We start from the raw sequence: 22,879 nt of genomic DNA, 5'->3' as shown, positions 1-22,879 counted from the left end.
TATCCCCCAATAAGCACCCTGGACTGCTCCATCCCTGGTAGGTACGCCCAGTATAGTTCCCCCAAACATTTCTCTTCATTTCTTAGTGTCATAGTCATCAATCCGTTTCCGATTTCACAGAAGGGTTCTGGCCCGTGTAAAGCGTCCCTGCTTCCTTCTTGGCTAGTTCCTCTGCAGCCTCGTTGCCTTCCAACCCAGTATGACCTAGAACCCAGAGTACCCAGACCTTGTTGGACGAGCCGAGTGCACTCAGTCTCTCAAGGCACATCCATACCAGTTTAGAGTTCAGTTGGTTGGACGTAAGTGCCTTGATCGCTGCTTGGCTATCGGTGAGAATAGCAATGTACTGCCCCTTGTAGTTACTTTGGAGATTAAAGGAGGCACATTTGTCTAGGGCGTATAATTCCACCTGGAATATGCTAGTGTACTTACCCATTGGCTGAAAGTGCATTTTCCTTGGACCAATGACACCGGCACCCGCTCCATCTGCTGTGAAGGATCCGTCAGTGTAACGAGCAATCAGTTGCTTGCTTAAGCCGTATGTCCCAGCCACGCTCTCCCAGTTTGCCTTGTTTCTCCGTGTTTCAAACTTCTAATCGAAGTGAAACCTCGTTGTCATATTATCCCTTGGTATCAGTAATTGAGTGTCCGGATGGCTCAAGTGGTTAGAGCGCTGGGCTATCGTAGCGGAAGGTCGCGGTTCAAATCTCGCTGGGGGCAGAGGAATTTGTTATCGTGATTGGATGTCGGACACCAGTCGACTCAGCTGTGAATGAGTACCTGAGTCAAATCAGGGTAATAATCTCGGGCGAGCGCAATGCTGACCACATTGCCTCCCACAGTGTACTGTGGTGTACCGTTACGGTCTTGAATGAAGTGCTCTAACACACTTCAAGGCCTTGATCCAATATGGATTGTTGCACCAACGATTATTATTATTATCAGTAATTCTGGATACCGCCTAGAAAGAATATCAATCTTCCTTCGGTTTAGGCAGCTCCCCGGGTCACTGATACTCCCGGCCATCCTGAATATTGCCCTCCTTGCCTTCATCTATATGTGCAGATGAATATGATGTTCCGGTATTTTGAATCCGTTTCGGGATTAATCCTTCATTGAAGGTTCCAATAGAATGTCGATGATATCCTGCGTGTGGTTCCTTATAAGCGTATATATCCTTCCCTTTCGAAATAATTAGTTGGTTGTTAAATATATTGATTGAAGCTTCGCAGGAGGGGATAAGATTCGTACTATCTTTTTCGATGCTATGCAATGGATATCAGTTGACTTTCGCCCTTACAAAGTCGGCTGTTTCTTGGATGGCTTACTGTCCACATGTCCATATCACCGAGTTTCCCGATGAGTCTTTCACCCACGTGGCATCAACGTAATTTCGATAAGGTTCACATATTACCGCCACGTCCACATTCGACTCTCGAATGGTTTGCGAGAGCAAGTCTTGAGCAGGCAGCTCCCAATGTTTGAGGTTGATTTCCATCAACCTCCTTAGAATTAAACATAGCAACATGTCGTCTGATTCTTGGCATTGTGCCAGGACCCGGTTCTATCTAAAGACATTACATCGTGGGGCGGATTAAAGCCCTACCGGCTTACTCGTACGGTGTGAATTGTGCCCTCCCTGCCGCTTTTTCGTGAGTGCCCTAATCTTCGAAGCTCCTCTTGAATACAACTTGTGGTGCAACTAACTGCATTCAACATTTCTTGGAATTCGAGCATTTCCGGATTGATTGCCTCAACTTGTAACGAGTCTTGTCAAGAGAAGTTGAAGCTGTTCCCTTTCATTTGCAAAACTCGGAAATACTAAGAGTATGTGCCCCGGGTCCCCGTATTCGTTTATACACTCAGGACGTCATGTTCAAAATGATGTAAATAACTACGGTATCCACCATGCCCAGTTAGAAACCGGGTCAAGTGATTGTGGATATCTCTATGGCTGCGCATAATCCGAAGTTGAATATTTTGATTTAGCCTGTAAGTCCACCTCTCCTTGTGATAATTATCCGACGGTTCCTGCCACACGCTGATTGTGTGCGCTCTCTTTTCTCATCGTCGATCTTCGGCATTACGGTCACTGCGTGCTTTCCAATTGTATTTGTAATGGAGGTAGAACCATGGGGGACTTCTGAATTCGAAACAAAGAGATTTCAGTGTCAAACAGGATTTCAAGCAAAGGTTTCAAGTTGACTGTTAAGACCAGGCCAAGTAGTTCGTAAGCAGCTGATTCATACATGCTTGAAGAAGTGAGCCAGAAGTTGGCTCACCCACCAAAAACCGCTTGGCAAGAGTATATTACGACAACAATTGTTCCTCAAAGTATCATTTTGGGGTTTCTTTTAGAGAACATCATGTATAATGAAGTGCATAGTCATTGCTTGTCAGGGTATGCAAGGTTCACTGTCTGGACGGGATCATTCGACAATGCCGTGAACCAGAGGGGGTCAATGAAGCGCCGCTGGATGCATACATTAATCCCATGCATTGAGGTGTTGGAGCATTAAATTACTGCCCAATTCCTTACGGAGCAGTCATAGGTCTTATTATATGCTGCTGTTGCGCTGAGTTGAAAGCATTCCTCACGTCAAGGGAGCCGATAGCACAGTATTGTTTTTGCCACTTTATAGCTGCAAGTGCTTCTGCTGCATTGATAGAATGCACCGGTTTGTTGGCTGGCGCGAAAACCGTATTATTGTGTGGATATGCCTCTTGCTTCCTCTACAATTCGGAGCAGCCTGTTGCAAATGATGCGCTCCAGCAACTTTCCCATACTGTCCTGCGAACAAATGGGACGGTACGATGATGGCTCTCCAGATGGTTTACCACTCTTTAGTAGCACCGAGTCGGGAAAGTGCCTTCTTCGAAACAGGTATTAAAAGTGAAAATGAACCACTCCGGTCTTGCTTTAATCGCGCCCCTTCAAAGCCACGTTCGGTATTCCGTCCAGCCCGGGTGTCCTGCCCCTACCGTTTCGCAGGCAATGGTAAGCTCATCTAGTCGTATATCCTTTGTGGGATGCTCTCTCTCTCTTTTGACCGCAATAGTGCATTTGCTGCGGGAATAGTGTGGTCACTATTCTTCGCTATAAAACTGGTCATTTTATTTGCGGGGTCCTGCCTCCTTTCAACTTAACCATTACTCTATAGGATCGTCCCCACGGGTTGATGTCGGCCTCTTCCAAGAGTTCTTTAAAATTGTACGTCGCCTTTCTCTGCAATTTCCTGCTCATTTGCGCGTTTGTAATTTCTTCTCGCTTGCAGGCATACCGCACGCAGTCGTCTGATTTCACCATTCCACCACGGTTTCGATAATCTATGAGCGCTATTTCTGCGCCTTGGCAAAGAGGCAACCAGAGAGAATGGCTATGTTACGCTTGGAGCTCGGATCATGCTCCAACCATCGACAGACTTCCAGTAACACCAGTACGTTCGCTTGGAATGCACTGGCGAAACCTGGGAGACCATACGACTCGGATACACCGTGTGCATTCGGGGAAACCCCTGCACCGACTCCACAGACCATCTTTGATCCATCGGTGGAAAATACTGTCATAGCCTTGCAGCACGCCGCTTCGTCCTGGTTGGAAAGTCAGCAAAGTTTCTTGTGAAGTTCAACTTGCGTGCGGGTGATCTCCAGATCTCCCTGAGGTATTTCGTCTAGGATGTTACTATGGCCGTAGGGCTTCGCTGTACAGTATCCGGACTCACTGCACGCTACAACGTATTTAACGTGGAAGTCTAGGGGAAAGAGATGCAGAAGTACATTCAGAGCATCTGCCGGGCAGGACTACAGGACCTACCGAGGTCCTGCACAATCGGTTTTTTGAATTCTATTAAGCTTCGTTCTATTGTACTTTTTGCTCAAATCCTGTTACCATACAATAGAGCCATACGTTAGGAGTGGACACATCACACCGGTGAACATCCAGAGAACCATCTTCTGATAGTTGAGCGTCCTTTCGTCCTGCGTTAAATTTTTTTTTCACGAAATATGGTCATGTGGGGTTTTAAGTTAAAGGTCTCGATTAGTACTTTCAGAAGCCGGTCTTAGTTTTGACATTTATTGGAAAGTGAGCTCAGAAGTTCTAAATACAACACGAAACATAAGGGTACCTACTTTTGAGCAACAATCTCGTTAAGTGTTGCCATATAAAATGATAACTTGAAGTGTCCAAGTTTTTTTTTTTGTTTTGGCTGCGATAAACGCTCATTTTTTGTTGTTTTTCTGTAATATTTCTGTGTAAAATAGAATTAATAAAATAATATTAACGGCAGAAAATATCCATAAAGGGTTACTGTTTTTTATTTCATAACTTATTTAAAAAAAATAAGGTTTTCAGGATATTTGACTTCAAAGTGTACGGTTTTAATTGGTTGATTGTATTTATTTATATGAACAAATCAAAATAAATTGGTCCGAGACAAGGTGAAATGTTTCCATAATACTAAGAACCATTTTTTCCCTGTATATACTATGTACTCATGATTTACCTTTGGCAAATTTATTTTCCTTAAGTGCACTGAACTTGGGATGAGATCTAGGCCTTTGATTGATGAGATATTGTCATCACCGTCATTGGTATGACGTCATATCTACCAGAAGCACACTCTGCAAAATTGAGTGTATGTACTAGTATGGTACTCACAGAATTCACATTTCTCCATCCCTTGTAGATGGATTACTCTCTACAGTTCAAACATAGATTCTAAATATTGCATGCATCTACGTACAAAAGTGTTATATAGTACATCCTTGCCTAGCCTTGATTCTCATTTTCATACAATACAGTTTTTATAATGTATATCCTGACAGGTTTCCATCTATTAGAAATATCAACCATGCGAAAGAAGTCGCCGCCACTCTTCCTTCCAGTCTGCTTTACTTCAGTTTTGGGTCACGTACACATTTAAGAGTGAGATTCACGGGGTAATAGGAAAATAGGAGAGAGAACTTTTGTAATGTGGAGCCCCAAAACAATAGTGTCCAATGGGCTCCTCCATCCCTCCTCCCATGATATTTGTGCTATCAATATTTTTTTTCGCATAAAAGATACGCTAGCTTTGTTGCTAAGATACTTGAATTGTACATAATATCTGATTTGATAATTGTTTTGGATCTAGAACTGCATCTGTCAGAGAATGGAAGGATTAACCTGGGATTAAAAAAAAGGACGGGCGTAACAACATATTCCAAACCATATTTCTACGGTATGCTAACCGGAACCATGTGCATCCCTGTGACACGCGACGGTCTGATTTTGGAAAGGAGAAATGAAATTGAGAAATTCCTTTAAATAGTGTTGTTAAGTCCTTTTTACCATTTTACCATATATTGAAGGGGTAGCTGAAAATCCCACACTGGCGCAGTAATATGTATTTCGGTAGTAGGAGCAAAAAGCTGTTCCTCCTTTTTCGTTAGGCTGTAAAGAAGAGAAGTGCATCTATGGCCCCTTTCTTATCCTTTAGCTTCTTCTAAAGGTAAATTGTGATCAGGCTGACGTTGATTATAGTTAGAAGTGGTGAAAATATTCTATTTTACATTTAGGTTGTGAACTTGGAGATGACTGATAATAACCAGCGACTCTGTCACTAAGTAGACTTTGGTGAGTCTAATTCAGGACATGTTTATCTGTTCTGTTGCAAGGAACAAATGGATGTTTTCAAAATTCAAATCCATATAAAAGGAAGCACATCACAGCCACGTACAATTGTAGTTGTGTCCAGACTTGTAACGAATTTGTCTGATTTCAGTCAGTTTTTTTTTGGGTGGAAAAGCACGTCGTCCTTGTGAGTATATTTCCGACGCGCTAACCCCTTGTGAGTTACATAGAAAACACGTGCGCGATGCTAAATATTTGCTCCACATGAAATATCCTTTACAATGGAAAATAGGTGTGAAGTATTTTAGCTGCGAATAGGGGAAGAAGCTAAGGAGCCTCTAACATGGTAAACATCCAAATGAATGATGAATATGCTCCTGCTGCATCTATAGTACTACAATTTGAATTACAGCTAATATTTTCTGATTGGATAGCAGTTGAAAGTTCTGTTTTTTTTAGCTGGTTGGCTTTCGTAATATTGCCTGCTCCTCCAGCTAAGGAAACAGTGAATTACCTTATGAATGCTCTATAGCCAAAGGTAGTTTTGTAATGCCCCCTGGGCTGGGGAAAGTGTGGCGCGCAAACCAGGAAAATTGGGCGAATTCCGTGCTTTATACAACTGCTAAAGCTGCTTTCGCGCGGTAGGAAAATCGAGTAGCAGGAATATAGTATGCTGGGATAGCACAGAAACTACCTCGTGCGTTGGCTTTTCCGCAAATTTTCGCGAGCTTCATCTAGGGGAACGGTTAAAGCTTTCGCAAATATTTTTCTTTCTCTTTTACTGAGCATTGTTGGATTTTTCCTTTCACGTTTATATTGTTAGTGTGTGGTTTGAAGGAACGTTCTATTTTCGCATTATTTCATTTCGGGATTCTTTTTTGGGTGGCTCGTCGTCGTTATCGTCGCCGTCTTTGCGTCGTGTGTTCCTGTCGCTTCTTTTCCTAATGTAGTTCAACACATATTCCATTGCGTCGATATATTCTCCGACATCCTACGAGCGTGGTCGTCGCCATCACGTCGCGTGCTTATCACCTTCCTGAAGGAAAATTTTAACCGACCAAACATAATAGCACACAGTGTTGGGACTCAAGTCGTAACGGAAAAGTCGAGGAAAATTTTCTCGGCTCTGGCATCGTGAGAGACACGTTTTTCCCCGAGCGTCGTGTGTTTAGTGCTCGTTGCCGCTGTGTACTATTTTATAGTAGATGGAAGTAAGAGAAATTATATAGTCTGGAAATTCGCGGATTCGGAATAAAAAAAAAAAGAAAAAAAAATAATAATGATTAGCACTCTGTTGAAACTACTATAGATTAAAGATTGTTCTATTTCGGCAAACGTTTTCTCTTCGGTTTACTACACACAGACTTCGAAAGTAGAAGGTTGTTCTTCAATATTTTCCCCATTTGGTTTTATGAGACAGGAAAAGGATAATTTTTTACAAAGAGCTTCATTCAATGCCAAAACACTATACGTTTGGCAATATAGTCCCTAGATTGCTTTAACAAAAGTCGTCTGTTTTTTTTTTTTTTTTTCACATGAAATTATTACAAGACAGCCGCCGTTCTCATCAGTTTTTCTTTTGCTTAGAAAAAAGTTCCGAAAATAAAACTTCTCAAGTCCGCGTATAAATGGGATTTTCTTCTATAGTGTTGTGTCGTGCTGCGGTGCTGCTCCCATAGTATTTTTACGGTCTGCACTAGGATATATATATATATATATTATCCATATAAATACACACACACATATATATATGTATATATATACACACATTATACACACAAATACAATACACGAACACACAAGCATTGTCTTACTAAATGAAAATTATAAAATAATCGTGCGATTATAAAAGCGAACAATTTAACCTTTTCCCGTAAATTCCTCTAAATCTAAGGTTTGTGCTTTAGAATTTTGGAAAGTTTGCCTAAAACTGGAATCCATTCATCCATTAAAAAAAATTGGTTATAACTTATTGCTTTTGTTATTTTGCCTCAATTTGCATCAAAAAACTATGTGAAGTGATTTTCACGTATCTAAAACAACGATTACTTCCCGTTCCTGTAAATTCAGAGATTCCAAAAAAAATGTGTGCCAAATTACAATGGTCCAATTCTAATCGAATAATCCGTCAAATTCGTGTAGTTTCGGATTCGATCGCCGCTACGTAAGATATGAGTGAAGGAAATCATCTGAAATATTGTTTTTTTTTAACTCCTGTAGAAAATAACCTTGTGCCAATCACTAAGACCTAGCTGAACTCGTTTGCTTGTTATTTGTCTTATTCTCATATCCGTTGATTTGCGGATGGTCAGACCTTTTCAGGGTATTTTCTTACTTCCTTTGCCCTTATTTCATTGAAATTCTACAAGGGGGAAAAAACATATTATAGTGAACTCAGATAGTGTGACATGTCAGAAATATGAAAATGTGTCAGAGAGTTTCATAACTTGGCAAATAGGCATAAAAACATATCCTAATGAGGATATTGAAAGTATATTGAGTAGGTCTAAGTTGAAAACCCCCTTGTCAATTCATAAAACAGTTTTAACTATTACTGTCATTGCCATTTTAGGCATTATCCTTAGGGTATTCAATGAAGTAAGTGAAATAGACCAATAAACTCTTAGTGAAACTTGTCAATGAGATCATACTATTCAGTCATATAATTTCATTTCGTTTAATCCTGAGAATCTAAAATCCCTTATTCAACATCTTGATTCTGACAGTTTACTTTGACAGTCCTTTTAATTTGCATTCATTTATTATATATTATGAAGCCAGGTCATTCATCTTGAGACGAATTTCCAGCAGATTGAATGAAAAGTAATAATAAAAATATTTTTTTTTATTTTATTTATTTATTTAATTATTTTTTTTTAATTTAATAAAAAAAAAATAACGCATTCCTATAATCTGATTTTTGTTTACCATGGAACTATGGAGTAACTGTCTAGCAAAGTGAAAGATACTTTGTTAAAAAAGTCGCTCAGGTGATATCCTTCAAGCATTCTTATTAAGGGCGGTGGGGATTATTCGGATCTTGAAATGTTCAGGAAATCTAGACTAATTTTGAAATACCGCACATGAAGATGTTCCCTTTTTAAATCGTAATTTTTGTCGAGACACCAAAAATACATTCCAACAATTACTTTCACTTCTACTAGTGCGTTAACTATTTCAATGCCCAAATGCTCAGCAAAGTATCGCAAGTAATAATGCACTATAACACATGTTTCTTCTACAAATATTACCAACTGATATTATATTTTTTTGGATAATTAAGTAGTTTTTGCATTAATAGACTCTTCCTTTCCATCGAAAAGCTCTTCCTTGTTCTAAACAAAATATTGAGGCTGTGTTTGTTAAGTTTTCAAAAGGAGAAAAGTAAAAAAATTATAAAGAATTTATAGAAAAAAAAAGCAAAAAAAAATAAATATCCGTTTGTTAGTGCTTCGGTGATTTGTGTGTGTATTTTGATCAAACGACAAGCAACATATAAAAATTTAAAACAAGTCTAAAACAAGTTTCATGAAATTTAAACCGACGAAAGGATATTCATCAATTAAATAGTAAAGAAAAAGATTAGCGATAGAATAATTATAAAACATACATATTATAATAGAAAAAAAAAAATAAATTTAACATTTTCAACTTCGATTGGTATATATATAAAAAAAAAACAAAAATAAACACCGTTTTTCGTAAATATTTTTTAAAGAAAAATAATAAACAAAAAAAGGATCTACACGAATAAAATAAATTCCATCATTAGATAAAAAATAAAATGTACTAGAAGCGGTAATGAAACATTTAATCCTAAACCGAAAAAAAAATCTTAAGGGCCAAAACTTGAAAGATAGTCAACAAAAGCGTTTCGTACTTTATAATCCTTATCCTTCTATCTTCTGATCTTGTCCAGGATTTATTCTACGCCACCTTTGGGTATGTATTTTGATCCCTATATATGTAATACATATGTATGATATTATCAAACATAAAATCAACAACATTTCTACTTCTGGTTGATATTTTTGTCATTACCCACTACTGGTATCACGTGAACTTTTTCCCGAAAAAAAAGGGGTCTCTTTCTGCATAGAAAACGGGGCCCATTTATTTGCATCAATATTTTGTTCTTTGAAGATGATATTGGTCAAGGTCGGACATGTAATCTGTTGTCTTGACCTACGAATAGGCAGATAGATGTGAACAATTATTTTATAAATCTAAATCAATCTTTACTAAATATAGGTCGCTTAGACACTGATAGGTTAGGCAGGAGAATAGAAAGATTTATTTTCGGCATATAGAAACACTTTGGCATGCCGTTAATTTTTCCAGTAAGGCTTTATTTGCAGCAGGACTGGTCTGTTACGGAGTCAAGGTGTCTAGGAGTTGTTGGGTATTTTGTTTTTCAACAGTCTAAATAAGATACATATCTAAGTGTGGTGTTTCTAGCGATTACATTATTTGAAATAATTAAGACTTGATTTCTTCTATTCACTAGTGATATTTTTTAGTCATGCAAATACCGATATTTCGGGAACCAGTTGCTCCCTTCATCAGTGCTAACAAGTCTGCTCTTCAGGGGGTTTATTAACTATTCATGTACTAATCTAAATCTATACGATCCTAATTATTTAGATTAGTATAAAAAAAGATAGTTAATAAACCCACTGACGAGCAGACTTCTTAGCACTGATGAAGGGAGCAACTGGTTCCCGAAATATCGGTATTTGTAAGATAAATAAATATCACTAGCGAATAGAAAAAAAAAACAAGTTTTAATAATTTCAAACAAGATACAGAGTGATTAGTGTCCTAATTTTTTTTGTCTTAAATCTGGGGTTTCATCTCTAATACAATTATGTGGGATATTAAAGCAATTGTCATGGTTTCCGTTTTCGCTGTGGAATACGCCTTTTCCGTTCTTAGTTACCAGTTTCCAGTACACATTATATTATGTCATTTATAATTAGCTTCTCACTCCAGTATGGAAAGAAGTATCTACTTATGCTAATAGCTCCACATTCATACTTTTTACTACTATAAATGAATTCGAACTATCTTAACATGACAACTAATCAACTTTGGTCCTGACCTCATCGGCTTTTCTTTCCTGTGAGATAGCAATAGCTTTCCTCAATCCTGCGATCTAAAAGTGTAAGCCCTCTGAAGGATAAATAAATAGTGGGGAAATATCTACAGATTTGAAACTATGTCGTAACTAAACAGATACCAAAAATACCGCGCTAGGAAATCAGGCAATTGTGCCTTCTTGTGGAAACGATGATGTGATGCTGTTATGTAATCGTCTTAGGCTGTAACCTTTCTGTTAGTGAGCTATGAGGCAAACGGAACGTCAGGAAGTAAGTGTGTTGAACGGTGAGAGAACCAGTAGAGAAAAAAAAGGATACATTACCTTGTCTCTCGTCCACATATGGTGGGAAATCTAATGACTTTGTGTGGTATATCCCACATATCTTCCTAACATATATGTATACGAGAAAAAAAAAAAGTTGTCGCCGGTATTAATTCCTGCATCTGTGTATTTCATTTAGGTGATAAGATATAGTCAGGTATAGCGCAATTCTACTATAGGATGGATTGAGCCTGTCCGCAATAATGTAATATATTGAAGGGGTTAGTGTGACATCGACCCTGCGCATTTAAAAACAAGGCATTTTACTCCAATTCAAAACAAGAACAGGCGGGGGTTGAACGGCTGAGGAGCTTTCGTCTCCCAATGTTGAGAATGAGAAGAGCTCTCCGCTCCTCTCCAGTTCAGTGTTTGTCACAATTTTCTTATATTGTGAAAATTGGTTGGTCAAGCAAAATGTGTACGCAAAAAAAAAAATATATTGAAATTTTTCAGTTAGTACTGCCTTGAAATGAATTAAGTAAAAAGCAGTATGGCGATGACTCTTATATGGACTTGAAAAAAAACAGTATCTTCTTTAGTACGCGCATGACTTTTTCTATAAATTTTCATTAGGTCAATTATCGTGCGTTTTGTTTTTTTGGCGGAAGAAGTGTTTCTGGCTGGAACATTGGAGTTATCCTCCACTGAAAGTAAGGAAATGAATGGATTTTCAACAAAATAATGCTATGTTAACATAGCATCAACGTCATATGCCATTTTAAAGATATTAGATTGCGACTAATAAGATACTATGTAATATTAGCAACTAGAGAGTTTATGTTTCGGAATCTTCGAGCAAGTGTCGGAAAATTTCGAACTCTAAAATGACCAAATACAGCAAACATAAAGTAATTTTCATTGTTAATCAATATGATACAAAAAAAAGTAGGGGAGACAGGGGCAAAAAGGTAAATTTTCAGCATTTGTCATATTCATTTTGTAGGGTACCCTGTCCTCTACAATTCCTATTAATTTTTGGTGATTACTTCTCGAAACAATCATGTTATGACCTTTTCTCCGAAGTGTAATCTTTTTGCCAGTTTGTTGTTAGAATGCCTACAATACTCCTGCTTTTCAACAGGATAAACTTTCCGGTACGCATGTTCGATTCTGGCAGAAAAACTTTGGTGTGTCTAGCAGCGTTTAGGCTCTACCATTTGTCATTGTGCTTGTTCCCAGTTTACTACTTGCTATTGATACTCCAATTGCTGCTTCCGGTCCCGGCATGCAAGAGATTAATCCCTCTTTCGCTAAAGCATCCGAGATTTCAATTTCCCTCTATGCCACAGTGACCAGGTAACCAAAGTAGTTCCACCGTATTGAATCTAGAGATAGAGTTCAAACGGGTTCTGTATTCCTAAACGATTTTCGAGGTGATCAAAGGACGCCCTGAATGCAGCCTGGCTATCACTGCAGATTGCGATGTGCCTGTCCTTCATCCGCTCGTCAATCATCCAGTTTGCCGCCCTTAAGATCGGATAAACTTCGGCTTGAAAAACCATTGCATATTGTCCCAAAGGAAAAGCCCACTTCTCGTTTTTATCCGAGAGGTATACTCCGGCTCCAGAATCCTGTTCGGTATAGAAGACTTCCGTATGTCCGGCCACGCATTCCTCTGGAACTTATCAGGTCTCTCCATGCTTCAGGGTAACTTCATATCTTCTACCAAACAAATGTATGGGGACCCGAGAATCGGAAGGCATTGTAAGAACTGAACTCAATACTCTCAGTAATTGCTCCAATGCCCTGTGTCCCCTACATCCGTTCGTCCCTATAAATCTAATCGAATTAGTCTATGAGCTGCTCTCATTGCAGTACTTTAAATAAATATATCCAGGAGCTACAAATTGAGTAACGCATTTGGAGCTGTGCCGGATGTCGTCCTCATAGCACCGGTGACATCCAGAAACACAGTTCTTTGCAGTGATCTTAGTTTACGGTGACAACCTTAACCCATCGTATTATGGATGCATAAGCGAACATCAGCCTAAAGATGGCAACGTATATCCACATTATCACATGAGGCCTAAGTCCCCATGTTGAGGCAAAGGTCATAAGCGGAGAGAGGTGGTTTCAACTTCACCTCTACATGTTTGTTCCAAAGTTTTTTTTTTATCTAGAGTGACTCCCAGATATTTCACTTCTTCGAAGAGTTGAAGGGTTGCGCTTTTAATCTCTGGGAGGCAAAGTCCATCCAGTTTTCTCCTTTTTGTGAATAATACCGTTGTGGTTTTATTTGGATTAACTGAGGCACCAACTGTCTATCAGATCGATAACACGTTGTATATTTCTACACATTGTTTCAAGATCCCGATCAACAGCAAGCACAGCCACGTCATCAGCATAAGCTTGAGCGCTGTATTGGCAAATTTTTCAATTGACATAGTAGTGACTCGATCAGCATACTCCTTGGGGGCAGCCTTTCGTTGTTTCTGTTATTAGGTAGCGATCGACACCCATTTCAGCACACAGCAACCTCTGCGTTAGCATAGCATGAATCCACTTAATTAAAGCATCATCAAGACCATGCGCTCTGGCGGTATCACAAAGTTTTTGAACAGTCAGACGCCCCTTCAATGTCTACGAACACCCCCACCGCGTACTCACCCTTCAGAGTTGCATACTCCTATAGGTTGGACATCGCGATTTTTGTTTTCCCTGCATAGAAGGCAGTGAGGGCTTTTTACTGTAGTCCTTCGCCAAATGATTTTCTTCTCCACATCTTCGACACAGTTTGGATCTATCAGTAGTGCCTGTGCAATCCTTCGTCATATGTTCAAATCCGTGGCATTTAAAACATTTTTTTCAGCGGAATTTACTGGCGTAGCCTGCACAGGACCTAATCGACGCGGATTTTAGCCGCAGACAGTGCTTTTGTAGATGAAGTCACAGACAAAAGTTAGAGTCGCTGTACGGTACGCTCTCCTTGGGCTATTGATGCCCGTTTGCTGCACGTCCTTTGGGGTTTGAGCGCTGCATAGATGTCCTTTTTGGTAGTAACTTCGTCAAGATCTTTACCCTCTATTGTAACCATTGGCCGACTTACGCGGAGGGTCGTTTGCTCGGCGAGTGAAGCCTCGATATTCCTTTGTAGGTCATCGTGATCTTTCTTTTTCTTCGATAGTTCCAACATCAGTCATTCATTTTGTGTTCACCTAATTTGCGTTACATTGTCGCTAAGCTCCTTCATGGGGAACTGTCTTAACACTTCGTAAAATATCAACATAGGACATACCCTCTTTTTGCTGTTATTACCAGCGCTTCTTGACGGTTTCGTTGCAACTTAGGCTCAGATCCCTTTGGCTGGTGGCTTCTTTTTACCTTAGCGTTATCCGACCCGGAGATCCTTCCTTTTTTTGTACCTGTTGGTGTATGGTTGAATCGTCAACGGGTTCCCTGACATGCTTTTATGTTTCGTGTCTTGGTTGTGAAACAATCTTCCGAATATTCCGGGTTTTGGTCAGATCTTTTCTGTGTAGCAGCGTCGTTGGGGATGTTTGTGTTGCTTTATCTGCCGTCGTCTACTTTGGCAGTGTTATGCAACCATTGGTGCTGGTTATGATGTCACATGCTGGCCAGGTTATTTCTGGTGTCGGTTTCTCCTGTTGGTTTTTCTGTGACATTTGCTACACTGAAAAGTGGGGCTCTTTCTTTGGTTTGATTCTCTACCGGTTCTCGGTGGTGATCCTATTATCTTTGTGCTTTTTTTGAATGCAGTTTATTGATTTGGACAATTTACCAGTTTGCCCAGTTGTCATATACTCCCCATATATAAAGCTCTTGCATTTCTGTTGCTTCCATTGTCATCTATCTAAGTCTAGCCTCTCATTTTTCTGGTATTCCGGATGAAAACCTGCAAATGAGAAATAGGAAGATAAAATGATGAATTTGAAAACGAATGGGCGTGATTGAATGGATATGAAAAGTAAATAGGTTAGGCTGAATACACAACTATCGATCCAGTTCTCTTATGGCGAAAGTAGAAAAGTGAAAAGAAATATCTCTCCTAATTCGCTCTCATTTGCTTCAATTTTCTCTTTTTTTTTTTTCATAGAACTACATCCGTGCCTAGACTTAATGATATTTTTATCATGTCCAGGTCGTTCCATTTTCCAAACAACGAATACTAAAAATCTAGCTCGAACTCATCACCTTAATTGCCTACTAACCTGTGTTGAAATTAACGGCCATTATCTGAAATCAGAAGGACGATATCAAAGATGACATTTGGCTTATACGTTTTGCCTTATGACCCGTTTGATGTGTGTTTTTTTTTCCAATTTAAATTGCAACCTTTTGCACTCCAGGGCACATGTATACCACAAACGTAGCCCTTAAACACTTTCCCCGTCCATAAGAAATCACCCTCAATTTTCACCAAGTACGCTATCGTAGCCTTCACCTTCTCATTGTTTTTACAATTCATCACCTTCAATTTAAAGCGATGAGGTTACTGCAAGAGAAAAGAGTACTTGCATTCCAAGTACGTGCATATTGATTGCATTCACCGAAACCTGATTAACGAAATATGAAGGCTATAGCATAAAAAGAAACGAGTTAGAAGACGGAACAGGCGGAAGGAGGCTGGGTGGAAATAAAGCGGCAAAGGCCAATTCTAATTAGTGCAGTTGCAGAAGGTACTTCGCTATCGTTGAGGATTTTTCAAGAAACTTTTAATGAGTTTCAAAAACAAATGATTTGCCTTGACCAGATATCTTCCTTTTCGTACCAAGTTAAAGAGGATACGCAAGTTGTAACAAAGGAGATCGAATGTCTCCCCTAGTAAAAATGAGAATTGCAATATTGATAAAAAGTGGGGCAGTGGCGCTAAGTGGGGTACTAATGAAAGATAGTAAACAATGAAGAAGCCTATCTCAGTTGAAGGCCTTCGCAGTCAGTTTGGATGCTGGCATGAAAGCTAGTCAAGCGTATTTGAATCAGCTTTTACTCATTTATCTGGAGAAGATGCTATCTACATGCAGTTTCTACCAAGAAAATTCGCAGCATATACCAGAGTTGGGCAAAATCATAATCATGATTATGTGATTATGATTACGCATTTCATGATTACATGATTATAATCATTATCAAGCTAATCAAGTGTAATTATGATTATAATTACATAATCATATAATCAGAAACATGTAATTATAATCCTTGCATTTTCAGATGCGATTGCCTTATCTCGCAGTGATTCGCAGCAGTAGAAGGAAGTTGAGAGGGCGGGGATCATTTGAAGCTTAGGACCATTCGGAATGGTACAGCGCGACAGAATATTGCGTGGCGTACGCATATTAAAAACACTATTAGACAAGTGTCTTTGCCTGTTTCAGGCAAACTTCGGTAACAGACAAGCATCCTCGTATTCCCACTCAATCTTTCCCTTCTATCAGTTTTGATGACTCCACTGCCAATTCTTTACAACAATCCTGCGACCCTCTCTGCACCTACTTCTTCTCCGTGTTTTCTCCCATGACCACTCCACCCACTACGCCTTTTCTAACTGCATACTGCTCTGAATCTCTAGCCATTCCTCTCCTTACGCCTTCCTTGGTTGAGTTCCTCATTGGTAATCTTGACCCCAAAAGTCGGACCTGGCCCCGATGGGCTTCCTAACCTCTTCCTTTTTATCCTGGAAAACACATTTATAGGGCCTACAAATAAGTTCTGTCGGTTTTTTCTTTAAATTTGAAGCTTTATTGTGAAAAATTGGTTATACAATCATTGTTCAAAGTATTGCCCATCGCTAGCCACAACTTTCTTCCATCTTTCAGACAATTCATAGATACCATCGTGCCAAAAATTGGCCTGCTTGGCCGCTATCCACTCATCGAGCCATTTTTTGAGTTCCTCGTAATTGGAGAAGTGCTGATCAGCCAAGCCATGCTGCATCGGCCGGAACAAATGGTAATCAGAAGGAGCAATGTCTGGAGAGTACAGCGGGTGGGGTAGGACTTCCCATTTCAACGTTTCTAGATATGTTTTAACGGGCTGTGCAACATGTGGACGAGCATTGTCATGTTGAAAAATAACTTTATCATGCCTTTGCTGGTATTGCGGCCGTTTTTTCTTGAGTTCGCGGCTCAAACGCATCGTTTGACGTCGGTAGAGTTTGCCCGTGACCGTTTCGTTCGATTTTAGCAGCTCATAGTATACCACACCCAGCTGGTCCCACCATATACACGTCATGATCTTCTCACCATGAATATTCGCTTTGGCCGTCGATGATGAGGCATGGCCGGGGTATTCCCACGTTGCCCGACGCTTGGGATTATCGTAATGGATCCACTTTTCATCGCCAGTAACTATTCGATGCAGAAAACCCTTCCTTTCTTGTCGTTGGAGCAGATGTTCGCACGTGAAAAAACGGCGTTCGACGTCTCTTGGCTTCAGTTCATACGGAACCCAACTTTCGACCTTTCGGATCATTCCCGTTGCTTTTAAACGGTTGGAAATGGCTTGCTGAGTGACTCCAAGTGTTTTTCTTCCGTTTGCGATGGATCTTGGTCGAGCAATGTCTCTAATTCTTCATCTTCAAAAATTGTTGGCCGTCCGGCGCGCTCTTCGTCCTCCAAGTCAAAATTGCCACTTTCAGATAGAGCATGGTCACCATAAACTTCCACCAAAATGCAATGACTTTCGGTTGCTTTTTTCTTCATATTGAAATAATGAAGTAGAACTCTCCGCAAAAAAAACATTATTTGGTACAAAATTGGCCATTTTCGTTGATGAAAAAAGTATTGTTGTTTACACTTCAATTAAATAATTTATACTGACGTTTGTGCCTATTGACAGTAGCTTTCCGATGAATGTTTGGAAATGTGGATCAATGGAATAAAAAACAAGCTACGCCATCTATTGTGAAAACCGACAGAACTTATTTGTAGGCTTAATACCTCCCCCTGTGTATAATCTAAAACAAAAGTCTAGAAAAATGCTGCTTTCGCCATCTCTAGAAAGAGGCTTTTATCATCCCTATCCTCAAGAGCGAAGAACCTTCTCTCGATGTGAACTACCGCCTCCCGCCTCATCTCTCTTCTCTCCTCTTGCTCCAAAATCCTGGAAAGATATGTCAAAGACTGGTTCACCGCGCACTTTGGTCACCCCATTGTCAAAGAGAGCAGCATGATTTCGTGAAACATAGATCTACGACTTCAAACCTTCTGGTCCTTACCAACTTCGTTGTTAAATGCTTTAATTCACGATAGGAATTACATGACTTACAGTTTCGTCCATGGCAGAGGCAATTCATCAGATACTGCCTCAATTCTGTGGTAATCGCTCCATTTATATATAATCGCAAACACATGAGTTCCAATTATATTGAAGTGAAATTCGTCGGAAGTCCAAACCTAAAGCCGGCCGAAGTGATTTTTTTTTTTTGAGGATGCTGGGAGTCCTAAGTGTAGCGACAAGTGGCAGTCGTTCCACTTATATATAATCGCAAATACCACATGAGTGCGAATTATACCGTACTTTTGGTCACGCTGCTCCGAGGGCTCCGGTCTGCCATCAAGTGGGACTTAGGACTCTCAGCATCCGGCCGGGCCTCTTGTCGTTATTTCATCACTGGATAATACCTAATTGAATAGGTTCTAATGCTTCCGAATATCGTTGGCTATTTAAGATTTTCAAAGAAAAACAATGAATATTTGGTACTTCTACTATTGTAATTATCTAAGATTTACAAACGTATCCTCGGAGTTTTGAAGTGCCATATCAAAACAAGTACTTTTCACAATAATCACAATTCACAGAATAATCACGGAAAATATCTTTTTTTCCCCTATAACAGGCTGATAGATTTCTTCCTTTGTTATCACAGGAAATTTCAGCATCACTTGGTTTTTCTTACTTTCTTTCATACAATTTGTTAACCATGTCACTGTTATTATCTTTCTTGTGGCAATGCATTGTAGGATATTCTGTTAGTATCTATCTATTATAAGTAAGAAATATCTGATTCCATATTCTATAGAAATGTTGCCCTTATTGTCGGTTAATATTGAATTTATACATCTATGGCAAATGTGATAGAATGGACAGGATATTGTAATTGAGAAGCGACGAATGTGTCAATATTCTCTTTGAATGTATCTTTTTTCGGGACTTTTCTATTTGACCGCCCAATGATTTTGTTGTACCCCATCAACGTTGTCTGTTTGGATTTTGGATTATACTGGAAAGGAAAGGAGATCGTTAAGAGCCTCAAGGGAAAATCTGTCTATTATCTGAAGGCTGATAAAGGCAATCCCATAGTAATTATGGATAAGCAACAATACGAAGACCTGGTAATGGAAAAACTCCAAGGAGGGAACTATTTTGAACTTCGTAAAGATCCCTTGTCGGCTTCCATCCAACTGGTGGAGAAAGAATTAAAAGAATGCTTCCTGATTGTGTCCCATCCGTCTCAACTACGAATGCCTAATCCTTTCTTGCCAAGAATTAGGTGCCAACCTAAGATCCACAAGGAGAACCTAAGGTCCCCCACAGTCTGATCCATTGATCCCTGTTAATATCACATTCTGGTTCCTGCCAAAACGTGTTTTTTACCTATTGACTTGGGATCGGATTGGTACTCTGCCAACCTCAGAGTTACCTCGTCTTGGCCTCTCGTCCGCTCTCTAATGAAGTCTGGAGTGGATCCCCCGTAAACTGATGATTTCGTTTCAACACAAGTGCACAGGTGATTTCTGTGTTTGTTTAAATAATGCAATTTTCAAAAAAAAAATTGTTTTTCGCACTCAATTTTTTGACCTTTTGGGGGCTGTAAAAATTAAAATTTCATTGGGAAACTTGTACAGTAGTTTGCTATGCCAGGGCCACTAAGCTCACCCTCATCGTCCTGAAATTGCTTCAGGCTGGCTACATTCCCCACCCTCTGTTCAATCCAGGCCCTTTTAACCGTGTCATTGACTCCGCACTCGGAGCGGTCTATGCACTTTTTGGCGAGTCGAGCGGCTTACGTTCCAGCGTGAGAATGCAAGGTGATCCCCATGACTTCCACGGTTTGTAGAAACCATGAAAATCCTTCGTTGAAGATCATGACCGCCAAAAAAGTATTTGGGACAGAAGCTCCAAATACAGGCGTTGAGTGACTCATTGTTATTTTGGGTAGTGGCGCTTACAGTAAATGGTCAATGAATGAAAAGTCCGGAGATGGGTACTTTCAAGGCTCCAGAAACCTGGAAAGGAATATGTTTTCGGCAAAATCCTTTGAGTGGTATATTCGTAGATACATAGAGATTAAAAAGAGAACGCAAAAAATCGATTTGTTGAAACCGCAAGTGTAGAACCTCCTCCTCCTCCTCCCAGGGCAATGGGCAACCCCCTGTCACCCCTGCTATACGACGTATTTATGGAGAATGAACTCAAGGAGGCTGGGGCACTCCCGTGATTCTAGATCAGATATGTGGACGATGTAGTAGCAATCATCAAAAGGGAACAGGGGGGGGGGGGCAGACAGACATCGACTCGATTCTAATGAGGTCTTCTTTCATACAAAACCTTAACAAAAAATTAATTACATAAATGCAATTATAAAACAATCTTCAATAATTTTTCTAATCTTATTTCTTTTCAGATTTTCCAATCTATGTTTTAAACTAGAAGTTATAAGCAGAGGACTACACATACATACATGTATTATATTAAATACTAGGAAATACATACGTTTAAACGTTATACATAATTAGGAATTTCTATTCGGTAAATGAAACGGTGATCTCATAAGGAAAATTTATCCCAAAATTAATTTGGTAAGTTTTATATTAAAATTATAATTACAATATTAACATATACGGTATCTGTCCCTTGAATTTTAATTTAGGTAACTCATGCTAGCTTTGAATGTATGGCAAGGTGCGCCGTCCTGCATGAAGGTATATTCCGTGTGAGGAAGCTGTAGATTGTTAATATATGCCACGCCTGAAATGCGCTTCAGCTCCCCCCCATGACGTCTTGAGACGCTCGCGCCAAGTGCACTTGGGACGACCCACTGATCCCTCCCATTTTGGGAGACTGGATTTCACTGGAGGGCATAGCTCGAAATGCAATTGTCGTCCCTCCTTAATATGTGACCTATCCACTGCCATTTCTTCTTCTTCTTCTTATCACATTGCATACAAGTGATAAGCCTGTGCGCCGGCCAAGTTGTTCGTTTGAAATAGTGTCTATCCAACATCATTCGCAAGATATCTAGGCAAAAGTCACTAAGGCCGAAGGATGAACAACCTAGAGTTCATTTTTTGTCGTGCCTGGCAGCGTGGCTTTTCCAGCTCGAGGCTTAATTCGCTTTGGCCGGCGTCCCAATAGATGCCGTTGGCTTCAATATCGCGCTGGTTGGGCTAGATGAGGAGAAAATTGAGCTTGTCTCCGACGTTCCCGAGGATTGCTCTTATAAGTGACCAAAAGAGCAGTTCATAAACTGCCTGTCAATAAGTGGGACGGTTAAAATTAACTACTTACTGACGGAGCTATGCTAGGTGGCCGTGCGCCGTTGCTGAAACTCAGTATCATTTGGGGGTCGAGCAGTGTGGAGGCGCTGCTGTATGGAGCCGCTTAGAGAACTAACTGACTTTTCCTCATCACCAAAAGCGAGAGATGTAGTAAATTTTCTTAAAGAAAAGTTCGTTGTTTATAATTCGATGGGCAGATACTGTATTTCCAATTTTTTATTTTTACGAATAATAAGTTCAATGAAGTTTTGTAGTCTCATGGTATTCCTTGCTTGTCGTAAAAGGCGACTAAAAGGGATTGAAATTTGTGGGCTAGAAACATACAAATTGCGAAACTTTATTGCTACCGGAATTTTGTTGACGTTTTCCACTGCTGTTTCTAGTTCCAGTTCGCTCCTGATGTCACCGCCCCCTTGAAGGTGGACTATGTTGTTGCTCAAGTGCGTTACATAGGATTCTCAATCCGTTCTCCTGGGATTCCTTATTCTTTTTATTTCGGAGTTACCCTCAATCTCGAATCTGATCATTCTTTGATCAGACATAGAGGGCTCATCCGACACCCTCCAATTCCTGACCATCCCGTTCGTTAGAGTATTTCCTGGAGTTATGTCTAGTTCCTCCTGTCCAGTGCTGGTCACAAACGTTGGAGTGTTCCCTAAGCTATATATTGCTAAGAATAAATTCACCTCATCGATTGGTGTCGCTGCTTCCCCAGCCTTCATGATGGGCGTTGGCATCGCAGCCGAGGAGAAGTAGTAACACCCTCTTCTCACAATACTTTACCAGTTTAGCGGCTTGTTCCGGTGGAGTTCGAATTTCGTCTCCTGGGAAGTATCCCGATGCGGCAACTGCCTCTCAAGTACTCCTATCGGCTTTCAATGAGACTTGGATAGGAACAAAGTCCCTGTGTCAGGAACTCTGAAAGACATATATTTTAAATGACGTATAAGAAAAATGCAAGCTCTTGGTTTTTCACAAGAGGAGTCCCAAATTACCTCCATGCTTCCTCGTTTCAGACCGTGAATCTGCCCCGGTACATCCAGGGCTCCTGAGCCAGTACTATTCCAATGTTTTCCTTGGAACTTGCCCTTGCGATTACCGCAGATGCAGCTTTCGCATAGCGGAGGTTTATCTGGGCTATCTTAGTGCTGACCATTGGCTCCGTTCTTTTTTGGAGCTCTTTTCCACTGTCGGAGTACCGCCCTCCTCCTCCGACATGGCGCTTTACTGCGCGCCGCTGTCCACCCTGAGCCCAAGGAGTTCAAGGTCCATCTACTCGACCTTAAGTGAACAGCGTTTCTTCAGAGCCCCGATTTTTCGGGTTACCTGTTTGTAACCGAGTCCTCACGGGTCCCTATTCACTTGGTTGACCAGATCCTGCCAGTA

The 22,879-nt window shown here is 40.2% G+C and overlaps 1 protein-coding gene across 3 annotated transcripts in view; it reads left to right on the top strand.

Annotated features, from left to right (window-relative positions):
* Window positions 1–22,879, top strand: part of LOC119661003 (plasma membrane calcium-transporting ATPase 1) — a 99,911-nt gene that overhangs the window by 1,719 nt on the left and 75,313 nt on the right. For 2 of the 3 annotated variants that reach the window (XM_038070112.1, XM_038070109.1), the window contains one exon: window positions 20,620–20,794. The gene's annotated coding sequence lies outside the window, so the exon portion shown is untranslated. Of the gene's footprint in view, window positions 1–6,500; window positions 6,826–8,937; window positions 9,557–20,619; window positions 20,795–22,879 lie in introns of those variants that run through there. The other variant, XM_038070113.1, reaches the window with a different exon arrangement.

The sequence above is a fragment of the Hermetia illucens genome, chromosome 7, assembly GCF_905115235.1.
Source record: "Hermetia illucens chromosome 7, iHerIll2.2.curated.20191125, whole genome shotgun sequence".
Lineage (NCBI taxonomy): Eukaryota > Metazoa > Arthropoda > Insecta > Diptera > Stratiomyidae > Hermetia > Hermetia illucens.
Note: the sequence above shows the minus strand (reverse complement) of the source record. Positions and strands in the feature narration are given on the sequence as shown.